The sequence below is a fragment of the Triturus cristatus genome, chromosome 8, assembly GCF_964204655.1.
Source record: "Triturus cristatus chromosome 8, aTriCri1.1, whole genome shotgun sequence".
Lineage (NCBI taxonomy): Eukaryota > Metazoa > Chordata > Amphibia > Caudata > Salamandridae > Triturus > Triturus cristatus.
Window position 1 is genome coordinate 1,480,872,167 of NC_140591.1, and position 6,424 is coordinate 1,480,878,590.

Below are 6,424 nucleotides of genomic sequence, written 5' to 3' on the forward strand. Positions count from 1 at the left end.
CCGAGTGATGTTGTGGTGGCGCCGAGTGATGCTGTGGTGGCCGCCCTGAGATGCTGTGGTGGTGCTGAGTGACGCTGTGGTGGTGCTGAGTGACGCTGTGGTGGCGCTGAGTGACGCTGTGGTGGCGCTGAGGTGGCGCTGAGTGACGCTGTGGTGGCGCTGAGTGACGCTGTAGTGGTGCTGAGTGATATTGTGGTGCGCTGAGTGATGCTGTGGTCGTGCTGAGTGATGCTGTGGTCGTGCTGAGTGATGCTGTGGTGATGCCGAGTGATATTGTGGTGGCACCGAGTAATGCTGTGGTGGCCCCGAGTGATGCTGTGGTGCCCCGAGTGATGCTGTGGTGGCCCCGAGTGATGCTGTGGTGGCCCCGAGTGATGCTGTGGTGGCCCCGAGTGATGCTGTGGTGGCCCCGAGTGATGCTGTGGTGGCCCCGAGTGATGCTGTGGTGGCCCCGAGTGATGCTGTGGTGGCCCCGAGTGATGCTGTGGTGGTGCTGAGTGATGCTGTGGTGGTGCTGCGTGATGCTGTGGTGGTGCTGCATGATGCTGTGGTGGTGCCCCTGCATGATGCTGTGGTGGTGCCCCTGAGTAATGCTGTGGTGGTGCTGCATGATGCTGTGGTGGCCCTGAGAGATGCTGTGGTGGTGCCGAGTGATGCTGCTGCAAATTACACCAACTTCACGTCATCTACATTAAAGGTTATTCTATTAGTCTTTTGACGAAGCCTGCGTGAGCCGTAGCCCCGCCGGTAGGGTAGAGGAGCGCGAACTAGAACCATGCCCCTTGAAGCACTGTACAGTGTAATCAGATGGTCGTAAACTGCATTTTACACTGCGACCCTGCACGCTTCAACAGTATTTTGTGGATTCAACAGTATGAGAGGCGAGGCCAATATCAGGGGCAAAGTAAAGCATCACTTCCGCCCACAATTGTCAGTCAAATATGAAAACTCACGAGAAGCTCCTGCGACTTGCAAGTCCCATCCTGAAAACTAGTGACGCCATGACTCTGCTGTTGAAGGGCACCACGCGTAGTCTTTCAGCAGAGGCTGTTGGCCGATGGGTAGGCGGGCTAAGGGAACGAACGGTTGTTTCATTGGGTGCCGTGATGAGGCGTGGGAAAGGCAGGTAACTTGATTGACACTATGAGCAAGTTGCATGTACTTGCAGGCTGCAGCGGGAGAGAGAGGCGGAGGGGTGCACTCGCGAGTGATGCGCGCGCTGGGGAGAGCAGTCTGCTCTTTTTCAAAGCACATACTCGTGCTTGTGGCGCGCCGCTGCGCACTCCCGCAAGGCGTATGCCGCCACAAGCACAAGTATGTGCTTTGAATAAGAGCTGCACGACGGCTAAATGTTTCCTATGCAGCGCATGCACGCTGCGTAGGCGAGACCTAAAAAACACCTTTACTTAAAGGAGTGTTATTATATTCTGAGTTCAGAGAGCCTAAACTCCAAATCTCTAGTTGTTCCCAATTGAAAGTTACACTTGTAAAATGTTAAAAGGCAGCTCCAGGGGGAGGAGCCTAGCGCTTGACCAAGATGGCCGCGTGAGCCTTGAGCTCCCGCGACTCTCGCGCCCTCCTGCAATTATCCTGTCCTAAATCCTGATTTTCATGCACGGAATCCTGCAGATGAGTCACAGCTGGGGCGATTGACGTTGTCCGGGCTAAGATCGCCCACCGGGAACCGAAGTTGTGCATGGCGGAAGATTGCGGCCTACCTCCGAAGGATGCCAGGGGCTTGCGTTGGCAGGAAGCCCAGCCACTAATTGAACAACAGCGGCCTCGGGAGGTGTGAACTGGCGGACGGGTGCCGCTGCACTTTCACTTTCGCTTTCTCGCCATTTGCTTGCTCTGGGTTGGGAGTGCTTCATGCTGGTCCCCTGCTGTCTGGAAGACCTCCGCTCGGCCCTGGCTGGCTGCTGACGTCCTAGTTGACCCGGTTTCCTCTGGCTGAGTGAGGGACGTCTTTTTGCGACTGACCGCCCTGCTGTTCGAGATGTCGACCAAATCGGAGGCAGACAAGTCGAAGTCTAAGACTACCAGGCGGGGAGGATATACCCAATCCAACAATATAGATCGCTATGCCCAGCAGAAGGGGTCGCCTGGTGGATCGGGACAGTCGCTGGAAGCACAGAAGGCCGATTCATCCCCAGCCTCGGAGTTATCATTGCAGGATATCAAGGGGGCGATAGATGGGATGCAGTCTTCGATTGGGCGACAATTCGAGACCCTGGCGCACAAGGTGGACATGATTTTGGTTGATGTCAACTTGATTCGCGCGGACCTGGGCAAAACCAATGAGCGGGTCAAGTCCCTGGACCTCAAGACTACTGGTCTCGCGGACGATGTCTCGGAACTCCAGGCTGAGGTTCGTAAGCTACGAACCGCGAATGACCTCTCCGCCCGCCGGCTTGAAGACTTTGAAGGTCGGGCCCGGCGCAACAATGTGCGCCTTATTGGGGTCCCGGAAACTTCGGAGGAGCTCTCCGTGGATTTACTCGTCGAGGACTTGGTGGTGAATCATCTTGCGCCTAAGGGCCTTGGCAAGTTTTTTGCGGTGGAGCGGGCTCACCGAGTGCCTGGTGGACGGCCTAAGGTGGGAGCCCCCCCGCGGCCGATTGTCGCCCGGATCTTTAATTTTCGGGATCGAGACGCTATCCTGCAAGCATCGAGGGTGACAGGCCCGGTGCCTTTTCAGAATGCCTCTGTGAGCTTTTATCCTGACTTCACCCAGATGGTGCAGAAACAGAGGCAGAGTTTCCTGGGGGTGAAGCGGCGGCTTAGGGATATGGACCTGAAGTATGCCATGCTTTTCCCCGCCAGGCTACGTGTGATGTATGAGGATCGGACTTTCTTCTTCGAATCACCGGACACGGCGGGGGACTGGTTGGATGCGCTCCCTCGGCGGCAGCCCGGCCGGGACCGCGTGGATGGAGCGGAAGGCGACCGGGATGGACAGAAGTGATACCTCCGGTGTCGGTCTGTTTTGACTCAGCCCCGGACAGTGACTCGTACCCTACTGCAGTAATGGGAGGGCGGCGGGGGGAAGATAGGAGCTCTTTCCTCCCTTGGGGTACTTTTTGTAGATTTGTTTTTGATAGGGCGACAGGCACACTGCAAGTTGGGGGGGCTTTGTAAGCTGACGCAGGGGTGCAGGGAGGGGGGGGGGATTCGGGATGTTGGGGTTGTTGTTGGGGGTTGTTTTTTTCTTGCAAGGCGTAGCAATGGTTGTCAGTATTGTCCGATCGTGGCTCTCCGGGGGGGGGGTGGAGGTCTCTTTGTGTTTGGGGATGGGGGATAGGGGCTTAAACATAATTAGCTGGAATGTCAATGGCTTAGGGGATCGTATTAAACGGGGGATAGTCCTGCAATTCTTGAAACGGACCTCGCCAGATGTGGTCCTCCTGCAGGAGACCCACCTTATAGGGAATACATGTTATGCACTTAACAGAAAGGGTTATAAATTCATTGCTCACTCGGGGTTTTCCTCGGGCTCCAGGGGTGCGGGCATACTTGTTAGAGCTTCCCTACCATTTGAGGTTGACTCCACCATCGCTGATGACAGGGGGCGCTTTGTGGCTGTGGCGGGGAGGTGGGAGGGCAGAACGTTGGTATTGGTTTCTGTTTATGTCCCTCCTGCCCTGCAGGCCTCCACGTTTGCTGATCTGGGCAAGGCCTTGTTGGAACTCCCCGAAGGGATGCTAGTGGTGGGAGGAGACTTCAATGCGGTTGGGTCTGGAATGCTCGATAGGTACCCGCCCAGGGACACCGGGGGTGCTCAGAAGTGGCTTCCCGACTTTATAGATACTTTTGGTCTGGTAGACTGTTGGAGGCTACGGCACCCCACTCAGAGACAATATACCTTTCATTCCGGGGCCCACGGGAGTCTCTCTCGGATCGATTACTTGCTCACTCTGGCTGCGCACGCCTCATTGGTATCTGAGGCTAGGCACATGGCACGGGGCATATCTGATCATTCGCCGGTGTGGGCCCGTCTGGATATTGGCCGGGTGGTGGGGGGCAGGGTGGCTCCCATTAACCCCTGGTACTTTTGTGACCCCAAGCTGCGCAGTGCGTTGCTGAAGACAGTTGATCACTATTTTCAAGATAATAAGGGTTCAGTTGAATCTGCGGTGTCCTTGTGGGAAGCTTTTAAGACTGTATTGAGAGGGGAGGCCCTTTCCTCGGTAGTGGCCGCCAAGCGGCAGAGAGACGCCGAGGTGACACAAGTAGAGGACGAGATAGCGGCTTTAGAAGTGGCCTTGGAAGAGGATGTTGCAACGGCCACACTGCATAATTTGAGCTTAAAGCAATTGGAATATAGGGATCTGGTGACGAACGCTGCCAAGACCCTCAATAGGGAGCAGCAGGGTCGATTGTACGATGTTGGTGATAAGGCCGGGAAATTGCTGGCGTGATGGATAAAAAAGAGCGTGTTAATCGAGTGGTGCAGGAGTTGTCGATAGATGGGGGAGAGGTTGTCACTGACCCAGACGGTATAGTCCAGTGTTTCTCGGACTATTTTCATACGGTATACACCTCGGTCTCGGATAGGCCGACTGAGGACTCGTGTGACCTTCTGCGTGATATCGCTCTGCCCTGCCTTTCTGCCATTGATAGGGATGACCTCGATGGCGATATAACTGTAGACGAAGTGGCGTGTGCTATCCGTGCGTTGCGCTCCGGTAAGGCCTCGGGCCCAAATGGTTTGCCGATTGAGCTGTATAAGCTTCGCCCGGACAAGTTGGCTCCTCACCTGCGCGCCATGTTTGTGGAGGCGCGGGTGAATGGGTTTCTTCCGCTTGATCAACGGCTGGCGACGATTGTGGTCATACATAAAGACGGTAAGCCCCGGGACAAGTGTGGCGCCTATCGGCCGATATCACTTCTCAACGCCGAGCCGAAAATCCTTGCTAAGATCCTTGCTAACCGCCTAGTCCAGGTGCTTGGCAACTTGATCCACCCGGATCAGTCGGGCTTTATCCCGCACCGTAACACTGCACTGAATCTTAGACGTCTCCATGGAGTGATTGCTAGGACGGGCACGATGCGAGAGCCGGCTATTGTGGCGTCCCTCGATGCCACGATGGCCTTCGATACGGTGGAGTGGGCATACCTGTGGGCTGTGCTAGCCAAGTTCGGCTTTGGGCCTGGATTTGTAGGCTGGGTGAGGTTGCTCTATGAGGGGCCTCTTGCTAGCGTCGTGGTGAACGGGCGGGCGTCGACACCGTTCGCGCTCGGGAGGGGCACCCGGCAGGGTTGTCCCCTGTCGCCGTTGTTGTTCGCCCTTGCTCTTGAGCCGCTGGCGGCGTGGATACGATGGCACCCCGATATACGTGGGATTCGTTGGTCGCCTGACCACGAAGACCGTATTTCACTTTACGCCGACGATATTCTGTTATACCTCGCCTAAGAAATCTCTTATAGTGGTTTGTGACGTCTTGACTTCTTTCGGTAGGAACTCTGGTCTTGTCATCAATTGGGGGAAGTCATACTTGTATGTCCTGTGTGGGGATGTCCCGCCTGTCCCGCGCAACTGCTCGATCCAGATAGCCCAGCAGGGTTTTTTGTATTTGGGGATCTATATTTCCACTGACCCCATTTTACGATACGAGAAGAACTTGCTCCCTCCTTGGCACGTCTGCGACGGGACGTGGCGGGCTGGCGGCGGTTGCCGCTTCCCCTCCTTGGCCGTGCCGCCCTGTTTAAAATGAGGTCTCTTCCCCGTTTCCTCTATGCCCTGTAGAATACCCTTGACTTGGTCCCGGCCAGTTATTTCCGTGAGGTCGAAAGCCACCAGCGCGCGCTATTGTGGGAAGGGCGTCCGCGCATAGCGATTGCTAAGTTGACGCTTCCATGGTATGACGGTGGTATCGCGCTTCCAGACATTAGACGTTATTATTGGGCCACTCAGTTGAGCGCGATTAACCATGGTGTATATGGTCCGGCGCTGAGCCCCGGCTTCGCCATGGACCGATGGTTACTACGTGGGGGTAATTACCACAGAGCGTTGTACTCTAAGTCGTTGGACTTAACTCTTACGGGGCCCACCAGGGTGGCCGTGCATGTATGGAAGGTGGCGACGGATTCACTGGGCTGGAAGGGTAAGCTTACCCTTGCCACCCCTCTGTTTGACTCCGATATTCTGGGAAAGCTTTGGCATACAAAAGGGTTTGAGAAATGGGACCTGATCGGCATATCCAGGGTTGGAGACCTTTTGGTTAAGGGTAGGATAAAGTCATTCGAGGAGCTGCAGAAGGAATACGAGCTAGGGAGCACGGAGTTCTTCCGATACGCTCAAGTGTGCCACGCCTTGCGATCAGTCCTTGTAGAAGGGGAGAAGGTGCCTGAGTCCTCTCCGTTAGAGGACCGGATCCTGGATGGCCATATGCCAGAGAGTACGATCTCGCTCATTTATAAGAAA